Below are 14,310 nucleotides of genomic sequence, written 5' to 3'. Positions count from 1 at the left end.
CCTCTTGAGAAATCTGTATGTAGGTCAGGAAGCAACAGTTAGAACTGGACATGGAACAACAGACCAGCTCCAAATAGGGAAAGGAGTACATCAAAGCTTTATATTGTCACTCTGCTTATTTAACTTATATGCAGAGTACATCATGAGAAATGCTGGGCTGGATGAATTACAAACTGTAATCAAGATTGCCATGGGAAGTATAAAAAAATCTCAGATATGAAGATGATAACACTTTACTGGCAGAAAGGGAAGGAGAAATAAAGAACCTATTGATGAGGGTGAAAGATGAGAGTGAAAAAGTTGGTTTAAATCTCAACATTCAAAAAACGAAGCTCATGGCATCCCATCACTTCATGGCAAGTAGATTGGGAAACAGTGGAAACAGTGGCAGACTATTTTCTTGGGCTCCAAATCACAGCAAATGGTGACTGCCGCCATGAAATTAAAAGACACTTGCTTCTTGGGAGAAAAGCTATGACAAACCTGGCCAGTATACTAAAAAGAAGAGACATCACTTTGCCAACAATGGTCCATCTAGTCAAAGCTATGGTTTTCCCTGTAGTCATGTATGGATGTGAGAGCTGGACCATAAAGAAGGCACCGAAGAACTCATGCTTTCAAATTGTGTTGTTGGAAAGACCTTTTAGAGTCCCTTGGACAGGAAAGAGATCAAACTAGCCAATTCTAAAGGAAATAACTCTAAATATTCATTGGAAGGACTGATGCTGAAGGTGAAGCTCCAACACTCTGGCCACCTGATGCAAAGAACTGACTCTTTGGAAAGAACCTCGATGCTGGGAAAGATTGAGGGAAAGAGGAGAAGAGGGCAATGGCAGCACTAATTTAATGGGTATGAGTTTGAGCAAACTCTGGGAGATGGTGAAGGAGAGGGAAGCCTGGTGTGCTGCAGTTCTTGGGTTTGCAAATAGTTGGACAACTTAGCAACTGAACCACAACATGTATACATATAAGAAGCATGTATACATATACATTACTTTTGATGCTTTTAAATTAGCTAATGCCAAAAATTAAGCAGTACTGTAGTGTAGCACAATCATGTCATTCAAATCAATCTATGTAGAAAACACATCAGTGGTGGAGCTGGGGAAAGAAATACCACAAGCTCACTAAACTGCCTCCCATTGGGCAAATCAAACAGCTGTCAGAAGCAAGAAAAACTTTGCTGCAATCAATAAAGTTCAGCCTCTTGGGGCACAGGGCAGGATGAGAGAAGAGTGGAGAAAGATCTGGATGAGTCAGTGGAAGGTATTCAGCATAGTTACATTATATCATGTATTCCATAATTTAGGTTCTATAGCTTTTCCTTAATGCATTTGTATCACATTAGAGATCTCAGCACATACTATTTCTCAATTATTAGTTGAATTATAAGCAAAGATAATGCATTTTATACTGATTTTTAATAAAAGCATAATTGAAACAAAACAAAATAAAGATTGTTTCCACAAGATTGGATGAGTGTTTTTTTTAAAGTATTATGAAATACAGTCACAGAGATGAGAGTAACCTCTAATCATCTAGACACTGCTGTTTGATCTAAAAGACATAGCAATTTTTGAAATTCAAATTTAGGTTATACATTTTTCTTTCAAAATACAAGTTGCAAATTTTCTTTTCACAAGTGGTTAAAAAAACACAATTCATTATAAAAGGTATATTTCTTTCACTTTATAAAATATAGGCATTCACAATGTTTGGCTCTATAATTATGAAATTATATTTGAAAATTCTTCCATGGTAAAATTTTGAGAAGGCCATGATTTTCTATTTTTATGAGATTAGTCTCCTCTAGATCTCTTTAAATATGCATTTAGATAGTATAAAAATACCTTGATATACTCTAGAATTAAATTGTACTCTTCAAAGATTGGAGAGGGAACTGGCAACCCACTCCAGTATTCTTGCCTGGAGAATCCCATGAACAGAAGACCCTGATGGGCATGGGGTCACAAAGAGTAAGACACGACTGAGTGACTGAGCACTTCAAAGATACCCATGGTGTATTCATCTTGATGTATGGCAAAACCAATACAATATTGTAAAGTAATTAACCTCCAATTATAAATACATAAATTTATATTAAATTTATACTTCTTTGTAGTAAAGTAAAAATTGGTTATATTTCCTGGACTAGAGTTTATCAGGACAAGTCCTTAAAAGTACTCTATAATCTGTTTCACCACCACCATCTCCCACCAACCACCTCCAGGTCCCAGTGTACTGAGGTACACTGACCATCGTGGTATATGATCTAAGACACTCATGAGTATTTTATCAACAGCATATTTTTAATTATCAGTGATTAGCTAAGATATTACTGTATATCTCATTGTACACTTTCACTTCATAAAAGTCAAGAGAGTTATCAATGCACATTATTAATCTCTTGCTACACTAGTCATTCCAAATACAAAGATAATTAGTATTATTTGAAAATAATAACTATTTTCAGGAAGCTTCACAATCTAGATGCAGATATGTAAATGGAGAGCTCATAATTCAGTATATCACATGCTGTTATAGAGTTATCATTACAATATTTGTGGTCAGTTAACAAAGATATGATTTAAAGAATGGGAATAGTGAAGGTGCCTTAAAAATGCTTAAAGATTAAACAGTATTTTGAAAAAAATGACTATGACACAAGGGAATTGCATATCTGAGACAGTCCAGGGAATTTTGAGACACTAATTGAGAATGTAAAATAACTGGAAGTAGAATGAGGCTGTGAAGGGTTTGCAAGTTTCAAGGGTGAAATATGGCCAGATCGTGAAAAGCCTTATACTCTAAACAAAGGAGTGTCAACTTCATCTTTTAATTTATGAAGAACCAAAAGAGATAGAAAGAAAAAGAAATATTGTGACTATACTTCTTGTATTTACTGTTTTAAATTAACATTTTTATTTTCATTTGGAGCATTGATTATTAAAGATCACAATAATCACTACTATACAAGCTATTGTGTCTTAAATTCCTAAGAGAAATAATATGGGAAAAATATCCAATTTAGTGATATGTTGATTTATTTCTCAGAACACTTCTATGAAGCAGGTGCAGCTATCATCATTTTATAAATTCAGATAGGTTAATGTAGACAAGTTGATTATACTACTCAATTCGCCAGAATTATGAAGAAGACTAAGCCAAAGTTCATAGCCAGTTTAATTTGAAGTTTCTACAGTTTACGTTAAATATTTTTTTAAACTCTCAAATATTCAAAATGACAAAAATCTAGTACTTTTTAACTGAAATATATTTGACATGCAATAGCTTGTAAATTTAAGGTCTAAACTACATTTGATATATTTTAATGTGACTTTGTAGTGATAATTAGCATTTGAATCATGTTATATATTTCTTTTAGTAGTTGAAGTAATTAAATTCTTGTCTCTTAGCAAGTTTGATTATTATAGTGCAATATTGTTGTCTATACTCACTATACTGTGTATTATATATCTAGAGTTTATTCAGTACTCATTGTAAGTTTGTATCTTTAAACGTCTATCCTATCTTCCACCCCTCCTCCCTTCATAGCAACCATTTTACTCTCTGTTTTTACAAATTATTCTTTTTTTAATTCCACAAATGAATGATACCATACAGTTCTTACCTTTCCCTGCCTGACTTGTCTCACTCAGCATAGTGTGCTCAAGGTTCACCCGTGTTGTTCCAAACAGCAGGTAAATGAATAAAGAAGATGTTCCAGGTGGTGCAGTGGTAAACACCTGCAGTGCAGAAGACACAGGAGACAGGGCTTTGATTCTTGGGTCAGGAAGATCCCCTGGAGGAGGAAATGGCAAGCCACTCTAGTATACTTGCCTGGAAAACCCCATTGTCAGGGGAGCCTTGCAAGCTAGAGTCCATGGGGTCTCAAAAAGTTGGACACAACTGAGCGACTGAAGATGAGTGCACGTGCGCGCACACACACACACACACACACACACACACACACACACAATGAAACATTATTCAGCTGTGAGAAAAATCTAGTATGTTTACTGAGACATACATTTGACCAGTAATTTTATTATATTATGACTGGAAGTATATGTTTTTCTTTTTGATCCAAAATTTACCTGTTTCAATAATAACAATCTTAGAGAATTATAAAAATTAAAAACCAAGAGATGCTGTTGATGTGGGTTTGTTTTCCATTCAAACGAAATGTGAGATGGCTGCTACTCTACCACTATCTTTTGAAAAATAAAGAGCCTAAATTTTTCATTTTCATAATCGATTAGTAATAAGGATATCTTTAGTTTCACCATGTAATAAAAGGTTAATATTTTCAACTCACCAGAGTGAATAGAGCTGAATTGCATATAGTGAAATAAAATTGATGTTTTACTGAGAAATGATATATCTCAAAGCAACATTGGTGTCACTAAACAAAATTCTCAGATATATTTTACATTACATGTATAACTTTTCTTCTTTTTTTTTCTTCTTTATTTGTTTGTAAATATAAACTGTCTTAATCTAGATTGTACAGAAAATATTTCCAAAATCATTAGCACTGGTAAATTAAAGAGAATGAATATGAGTTTTACTCTTGGCCAACAAACTTATCTGCATATAAAAAAGAAGAGGAAGAGAAAGAGGAGGAAGCAGCAGCAGAGAAGAGAAATTTCTAGTTATTTAGAGCTATATGAAAACTAATAATTTAAAATGCCATATTGATTGGAAATACTTTGCTTTACTTGGTTTTACTAGCAAAAACCTTTTCTAAGTTTATTTTTTAATTGGAAGAAAATTTCTTTACAGTGTTGTGTTGGTTTGGCTGTACAATAATTCAAATCAGCTGTAATTATAAATATTTTCCTTGCTTTGGAGCCTCCCTGCCCTCTCCCTATCTCACCCCTCTAAGTCATCACAGGGCACCAGACTGGGCTGTCTGTGTTATATATCAACTCCTCATAAGCTATCTATTTTACAAAAGACAGTGTGTGTGTACCTATATATATATGTATATATATATATAATCTACAGATGAATGGATAAAGAAAATGTGGTAAGTATATACATTGAAATACTACTCAGCCATTAAAAAAAAAAAAAAAACAAAACAAAAAAAAAACAAATGTGAGTCAGTTCTAGTGAGGTGAATCAACCTACAGCTTGTTATACAAAGTGAAGTAAGTCAGAAAGAGAAAAGCAAATATTGTATATTAACATGTATATATGGAATCTAGAAAATGGTATTGGTGAACTTATTTTCTGGGAAGGAATAGAGATGCAGATGTAGAGAATGGACCTGTAGACATAGCAAAAATTTTTATTTGATGGTGAAATTAAATATATGGGTATAGCAAAAGTACAGATACAAGCAGCTAATACAAACAAAGAAAAAGAAATAATTTATCAGTTTTGTCTATTTAAATCTATAATTTTGACAATGGTCGTCAGATTCTATCAAAGCCAGTTCTGGGGTTATTGCCACTGTTATGAATCACATTCATTCTCAGGATGCTCAGGGAATTATATTATCATGATAATAAGCATCAAAGATTTAAACAAAAATGCCAGATCTCATCACATGGATAGAATTTAGTTGAAACAAGGTACAAAAATAACATTTTTTCCCCTACCATCTGCTGTGAGGTCTATTAAGGAGAAAACAATCCATGTTTCAGAAATAACTAGTGATGTTGGATTCCAGCAAGCTCATCAGCATATGCCGAAAAAAGAACATATAAAATGGAAGTTCCCATCAATGGCTCTGGGGATGCAGGTGATGGCAGTGCAATTAGAGACATAGAAGTTGGGAGTCTGGATGAATATCTCCCAGACTGGTGAAGGAAGAAGGGGAGGTGCATTAGACTTCTGAAATTTTTAAAGACACATGACCCAGCACATACCTGCATTTTAATGGAAGCAGTTTTCTTACTAGAGCAAAAGAAAGATACACTTAGAAACTAATGGAATCAGGATCACCAAGAAATGATAATATGGAGAAAATCAAGATAGATTTAAGACAATGAAATATGATGTACGATATTTCTTGTACTCAAGGCTATGGTTTTTCCTGTGGTCATGTATGGATGTGAGAGTTGGACTGTGAAGAAGGCTGAACGCTGAAGAATTGATGCTTTTGAACTGTGATGTTGGAGAAGACTCTTGAGAGTCCCTTGGACTGCAAGGAGATCCAACCAGTCCATTCTGAAGGAGATTAACCCTGGGATTTCTTTGGAAAGAATGATGCTAAAGCTGAAGCTCCAGTACTTTGGACACCTCATGAGAAGAGTTGACTCATTGGAAAAAACTCTGATGCTGGGAGGGATTGGGAGCTGGAGGAGAAGGGCACCACCCAGGATGAGATGGCTGGATGGCATCACGGACTCAATGGACGTGAGTCTGAGTGAACTCTGGGAGATGGTGATGAACAGGGAGGCCTGGCGTGCTGCGATTCACGAGGTTGCAAAGAGTCGGGCACGACTGAGCGACTGAACTGAACTGAACTGAACTGAAGTATAGTTAAAAATGGAGACATTTCATTTCAGTTCAGTTCAGACTCTGAGTCATGTCCAACTCATTGCGATCCTATAGAATGCAGCCAACAGGCCTCCCTGTTCATCAACAACTCCCAGAGTTTACTTAAACGCATGTCCATTGAGTCAGTGATGCCATCCAGCCATCTCATCCTGTCGTCCCCTTTCCCTCCTGCCTTCGAATCTTTCCAGCATCAGGGTCTTTTCAAATGAGTTAGCTCTTCCCATCAAGTGGCCAAAGTATTGCAGTTTCAGCTTCAACATTAGTCCTTCCAATGAACATGCAGGGTTGATTTTCTTTACAATGGACTGGTTTGATCTCCTTGTAGTCCAAGGGACTCTCAAGAGTCTTCTCCAACACCACATTTCAAAAGCATCAATTCTTCAGCACTCAGTATTCTTTATAGTCTAACTCTCACATCCATACACGACTACTGCAAATCCATAGCCTTGACTAGATGGACCTTTATTGGCAAAGTAGTGTCTCTGCTTTTTAATATGCTAGGTTTAATATTACACTTGATCTTAGCCAAAAGGCCAAGAAGCAAGCTGACTGTGGCTCAGATCATGAACTCCTTATTGCCAGAATGAGAAAGTAGGGAAAACCACTAGACCATTCAGGTATGACTTAAATCAAATCCCTTCTGATTATACAGTGGAAGTGAGGAATAGATTTAAGGGACTGGATCTGATAGAAACAGTGCCTGATGAACTATAGACTGGGGTTCCTGACATTGTACTGGAGACAGGGATCAAGACAATCCCCATGAAAAAGAAATGCAAAAAAGCAAAATGGCTGTCTAAGGAGGCCTTACAAATAGGAATGAAAAGAAGAGAAGTGAAAAGCAAAGGAGAAAAGGAAAGATATAAGTATCTGAATGCAGAGTTCCAAAGAATAGCAAAAAGAGATAAGAAAGACTTCTTCAGCAATCAATACAAAGAAATAGAGGGAAACAACAGAATGAGAAAAACTAGATATCTCTTCAGGAAAATTAGACCCAAGGGAACATTTCATGCAAAGATGTGCTCAATAAAGGACAGAAATGGTATGGACTTAACAGAAACAGAAGATATTAAGAAGAGGTGGCAAAAATACACACAACTATACAAAAAAGATCATCATGATCCAAATAATCACAATGGTGTGATCACTCACCTAGAGCCACATTCTGGAATGTAAAGTCAAGTGGGCCTGAGAAGGCATCACTATGAACAAAGCTAGCAGAGGTGATGAAATTCCAGTTGAGTGATTTCAAATCCTGAAAGATGATGCTGTGAAAGTGCTGTTCCCAATATGCCAGCAAAGTTGGAAAACTCAGCCATGGCCATAACTGGAAAAAGTCAGTTTTCATTCCAATCTCTAAGAAAGGCAATGCCAAAGAATGCTAAAACTAATGCACAATTTCACTCATCTCACACACTAGTAAGGTAATGCTCAAAATTCTCCAAGCCAGGCTTCAGCAATACGAGAATCGTGAACTTCCAGATATTCAAGCTGGTTTTAGAAAAGTCAGAGGAACCAGACATCAAATTGCCAACATCTGCTGGATCATTGAAAAAGCAAGAGAGTTCCAGAAAAACATATATTTCTGCTTTATTGACTATGTCAAAGCCTTTGATTGTATGGATCACAATAAACTGTGGAAAATTCTGAAACAGATGGGAATACCAGACCACCTGATCTGCCTCTTGAGAAACATATGTGCAGGTCAGGAAGCAACAGTTAAAACTGGACATGGAACAACAGACTGGTTCCAAATAGGAAAAGGAGTATGTCAAGGCTGTATATTGTAATCCTGCTTATTTAACAGAGTACCTCATGAGAAACGCTGGGTTGGAAGAAGCACAAGCTGAAATAAAGATTGCTGGAACAAATATCAATAAACTCAGATATGCAGATGACACCATCCTTATGGCAGAAAGTGAAGAAGAACTAAAGAGCCCCTTGATGAAAGTGAAAGCTGAGAGTGAAAAAGTTAGCCTAAACCTCAACATTCAGAAAATTAAGATCATAGCATCTACTCCTATCACTTCATGGGAAATAGATGGGGAAACAGTGGAAACAGTGTCAGATTTTATTTTGGGGGGCTCAAAAATCACTGCACTTGGTGAGTGCAGCCATGAAATTAAAAGACAGTTCTTGGAAAGGAAGTTATGACTAACCTAGAAAGCATATTCACAAGCAGAGACATTACTTTGCCAACAAAGGTCCATCTAGTCAAGGCTATGATTTTTCCAGTGGTCATGTATAGATGTGATAGTTGGACTGTGAAGAAAGCTAAGTACACCGAATTGATGCTTTTGTACTGTGGTGTTGGAGAAGAGTCTTGAGAGTCCCTTGGATGGCAAGGAGATCCAACCAGTCATACTAAAGGAGATCAGTCCTGGGTGTTCATTGGAAGGACTGATGCTAAACCTGAAACCCCAATACTTTGGCCACTCATGCAAAGAGTTGACTCACTGGAAAAGATTCTGTTGCTGGGAGGGACTGGGGGCAGGAGGAGAAGGGGACAACAGAGGATGAGATGGCTGGATGGCTTCACCGACTTGATGGACATGAGTTTAAGTAAACTCCGGGAGTTGGTGAGGGACAGGGAGGCGTGGCGTGCTGTGATTCTTGGGGTCGCATAGAGACAGAAATGACTGAGTGACTGAACTAAACTGACTGAACTGAGGTTTAATATGTTTAGGTTGGTCACAACTTTTCTTCCAACAAGTATGTGTCTTTTAATTTCATGGCGGCAGTCACCATCTGCAGTGATTTTGGAGCCCAAACAAATAAAATCTGACACTGTCTCCACTGCTTCTCCATCTATTTGCCATGAAGTTGTAGGACCAGAGCCATGACCTTTGTTTTCTGAAGAACTTTCTGTTTTTTGTTGAGTTTTAAGCCAACTTTTTCAGTCTCCTCTTTCACTTTCATCAAGAGGCTCTTTAGTTCTTCTTCTCTTTCTGCCATAAGGGTGGTGTCAACCGCATATCTGAGGTTATTGAGATTTCTCATGCCAATCTTGATTCCAGCTTGTGCTTCATCCAGCCCAGCATTTCTCGTGATGTATTCTGCATATAAGTTAAATAAGCAGGGTCACAATATACCCCCTGATGTACTCCTTTTCCTATTTGGAAACAATCTGTTGTTCCATGTCCAGTTCTAACTGTTGCTTCCTGACCTGCATATAGGTTTGTCAAGAGGCAGGTCACATGGTCTGGTATTCCCATCTCTTTCAGAATTTTCCACAGTTTACTGTGATCCACACAGTCAAAGGCTTTGGCATAGTCAATAAAGCAGAAATATATGTTTTCTGGAACTCTCTTGCTTTTTCAATGATCCAGCAGATGTTGGCAATTTGATCTCTGGTTCCTCTCCCTTTTCTAAAACCAACTTGAACATCTGGAAGTTCACATTTCACGTATTGTTGAAAGCTGGCTTTGAGAATTTTGAGCATTATTTTGCTAATGTGTGAAATGTGTGCAATTGTGTGGTAGTTTGAGCATTCTTTGGCATTGCCTTTCTTAGAGATTGGAATGAAAACAGACCTTTTCCAGTCCTGTCGCCATGGCTGAGTTTTCCAAATTTGCTGGCATATTGAGTGCAGCACTTTCACAGCATCATCTTTCAGGATTTGAAACAGCTCTACTGGAATTTATCACCTCCACTAGCTTTGTTCATAGTGATGCTTCCTAAGGCTCACATTAGTTCACATTCCAGGATGTCTGGCTCTAGGTGAGTGAGCACACCATCGTGATTATCTTGGTCATGAAGATCTTTTTTGTATGGTTCTTCTGTGTATCCCTGCCACCTCTTCTTAATATCTTCTGCTTCTGTTGGTTCCATACCATTTATGTCCTTTATTGAGCCCATGTTTGCATGAAATATTCCCTTGGTATCTCTAATTTTCTTGATGAGATCTCTTGTCTTTCCATTCTATTCTTTTCCTCTTCTTTTCATTGATCCCTGAAGAAGGTTTTCTTATCTCTACTTACTATTCTTTGGAACTCTGCATTCAAATGGGTATACCTTTCCTTTTCTCCTTTGTTTTTGGCTTCTCTTCTTTTCATAGCTATTTGTAAGGCCTCCTCAGACAGCCATTTTGCTTTTTTGCATTTATTTTTCTTGGGGATGGTCTTGTTTCCTGTCTCCTGTATAATGTCACAAACTTCAGTCCATAGTTCATTAGGCACTATGTCGATCAGTTCTAGTCCCTTCTAACTATTTTTCACTTCCACTGTATAATCGTTAGGGGTTTGATTTAGGCCATTCCTGAACAGGTAGGAAGATAAAGATGACCTCCCTCAAAAGATCCCCAGCATGTGTTGCTATAGTCCATGCCCTCCACTCTGCAGCAGGCTACCACCGACCCATGCCTTCATTGGAGACTCCCCAACATCCACAGGCAAGTCTGGAACAGTCTCCTGTGGTCACTGTTCCTTTCTCCTGTGTCCTGGTGCATATGGTTCTGTTTTGCCCTCCAAGAGTCTATTTCCCAGTCCTGTGTAAGTTCTGGCAGCTCTATCATGGGGTTAATGGTGACTTTCTCCAAGAGGACTTATGCCATACCCCCACCCAGAGCCTCTGTCCCTGTGGCAGTCCACTGCTGACCCGTACCTGCACAGGAGATGCTCAAATACAGTTCTGTCGCAGCCTCTGTGGGGTCCCTGTGGGTTAGTGTGCACAAGGTTTGTTTGAGACCTCTGTGTGTCTCTGGTGGGAATAGCATTTGATTCTAAATGTGAATTTGCCCCTCCTACCATCTTGTTAAGGCTTCTCCTTTTCCCTTGGGCATGGGGTATCTCCTCACAGCCCCTCCAGTGCCTATCATCTTACTGGGGTTTCTCTGACCTTGGACGTAGGGTATCCCCACATGGCCAGTCCAGCAAAGCACAGCCACCACTTCTGACCTTGGATGTGGGTGACACATTTGTGTAGTTAAAAAACTTACAGAATCAGCAAATTCATAACTTCAGGAAAAAAAGAAGCAATTATGAAATTAGAAGTTTGAAGGATATTTTATTTATTTTGGGGACTGAAAATAAGAGCAGAGATGAGGTCAGTCTTATGTGCATTATGAATTATATCTTACATTTCATACACAAATAAAATTATTTAAATGAAGTAAAGTTATATCAGTAAAATAGCTAAAATACTATATGTTCTTGATTTATATTTACTTTCAAAGCCATAAACAAAGAGCACTAGGCACACTTATTTATGAGGAAAGTTTATTTTTCCCCAAAAACTATTAATAAAATATAATTTTTGAAAATGAATGTCAAAAACACATCCCATTTTCTATTCAACAATAAATAAGTTTGCTTGTACTCCAAAAATAAACTATCAGAATGAAATATAACAAAAAGGCTCTGAGAGAACTATGAGAAATATTATATTTTTAGATCATTACAATTTAAACTTAGAGAACTTTATTATCCTTACCTACAAGCACTTTTTATCAGGCCATCTCTTAAAGTGACCCCTTGTAATTAAAAGTACAGCCACAAGACAAGTCATGCTTTTGCTATTTCTCAAGGGAGATGACATCTTGTTGAAATATGCATTTCCAACTTAAACAAAAGCATAAAAATAATTCTAATGTAATTAGTGAGGTTAGTGTTAATGCAGTTTCTAAGAACTGCAATTGTGTTTTACATGTGGGAGCAGAGACTATCAAAGTCAGTTCAGGAATAAATGCTGAAAATAGAATACTTCTGTCTCTTGACAGAGTTTGCAGATAAAAGAAATGGCAAGAGAGTCAGATTTTCAATTTACTTTGGTTCCTTAAATTAACAACTTTAAACTCAAATTATTCTGGTAAATAAAATTATATATGTATGAAGAACGCATGCTATTTTTTTCAAGATAGATTTGACTTAAAAAAATAGAGATGTGACAGAAAATAGTACAACAAAATGTAGAATGCAAGTTGAGATTATTTTGTTAGCAGGGAATGTTCTATAACTTTTTAGGTAAAGAGGATTTTAATCTTCATTGTTATTTAATTAATATAAAGCTAACTCTTAACTCCATGAAAAACATACTTGAGGAAAAATGATTCATTGGAACAGACAGATTTTCTGGCTTAGAATTGAACTAAACTGGAGATATAGACAGAAATGGGGGGGGGCGCGGTTATTTATATAGATAAGCAAAGTAGAAAAAGTAGATTTTTTTTTTCCCCCAGTATTTCTTTTTCCTTATTCTGTACTTTGCTGCTGCTGCTGTTTAGTCACTAAGTGTAGCCCGTCAGGCTCCTCTGTCCGTGGGATTTCCCAGGCAAGAATACTGGAGTGGGTTGCCCTTTTCTTCTCCATGGGATCTTCCCAACTCAGGGACTGAACCCAATTCTCTTGCATTAGCAGGAGGATTCTTTACCACTGAGTCACCAAGAAAGCCCATTCAATACTTTGTATGCCTTCAAATACAAATTCATTATTCTAGTAGAGAGTCTGGTATTTTATCAAGATCGGTAGACAAGGTAAAATTTTGCTCTCTTCTGTGCAATTTGAAATTCTCTCATTTGCTTAAGTTTATTTTAAATGATGTGACCTTTTAAAATATTTTCTGACAGTTTCTTTCATACATATGATATATATATATAAATATAAAACATATATATATACTTGACAATAAAATCCTATGCCTATTTTTATCATATGAAAAAAAAAACAGAAAATGTCTTATAATATCATACATTTACTTAAATCAAGGATGAGATATGCAATCATTTACAAAATGTTCTAGAGTAGATAAAATGAAGAATCGCTACATTATTCACTACATAATGTATAACACGTTAAGCCCTATGGGGACTTCCCTTATAGCTCAGTCAGTAAAGAATCTGCCTGCAATACAGGAGATCTGAGTTTAATTCCTGGGTCATAAAGATCCCCTGGAGAAGGAGATAGCAATGCATTTCAGTATTCTTGCCTGTAGAATCCCATAGACAGAAGAGCCTGGCAGGCTACAGTCCATGGGATTGCAAGGGTCAGATACAACTTATCAACTAAACCACAACTTTAGGAACAAAATCAGATAAGGAAAATATGAGAATAGAAAATTTTAGATTAACTGACTTGTAAATATATAGTTATCTATATAAATATTAGAAAAAATTAATTCAGTAGTGCATATATGTATAATGTCATCAGTTGGACTCATCTTAAAAATTCCTGAACAGTATTAAGAGTCCATTTATTAATATAACCAAATACATTAAGATTTTAAAAGAAAAACATATGATGGTCTTAATAAATGCAGCAGTAGAAAGTTATTATAGGGATCACTTCTCTAGAATGATTAAGAGAATCTTAACAATCACTTTCATTTAGCCTTATCTTTGCCAGTAGTCAAAAGGAAGTATCATTTATTTTTTATTAAACATAGGAAATGTTAAAACTCTATTCTTAAAGTAGCAAATTCCATGAAGCCTACTACTTTGAAAAAAATGAATAGAATAAGCTTTAAGTATCAAACTCTATTTTTTTTTAAACTTAGCTCCTTCATTATACAGAGGAATTGGAAATAACACAAAAGACAGGTCACAATAACAAATTTCTTGGTCCTCTCTATTCTCCTAAACTAGTAACTCTTTTTTTCCTTCAGCTTTTTTTCCCCACTGTGTATCTGTCTCTGTCATGGTTAATTTTACATTTAACTTGGCTGGGCTAAGGGATGCCCAGTAGCTGGTAAAATATTATTTCATTTCTGGTTATGTGAGTGTGTCTCTGAAAGAGATTAATATTTGAATCAGTAACCTGAGTAAAGCAGGTCATACTCATTAAGAAGGGTGAGCATCGTCCAATC

The sequence above is a fragment of the Oryx dammah genome, unplaced genomic scaffold (genome assembly GCF_014754425.2).
Source record: "Oryx dammah isolate SB20612 unplaced genomic scaffold, SCBI_Odam_1.1 HiC_scaffold_3, whole genome shotgun sequence".
In the NCBI taxonomy this organism is placed as follows: Eukaryota; Metazoa; Chordata; class Mammalia; order Artiodactyla; family Bovidae; genus Oryx; species Oryx dammah.
The sequence above is the reverse complement of the archived record's forward strand: the minus strand, read 5'-3'. Positions refer to the sequence as shown.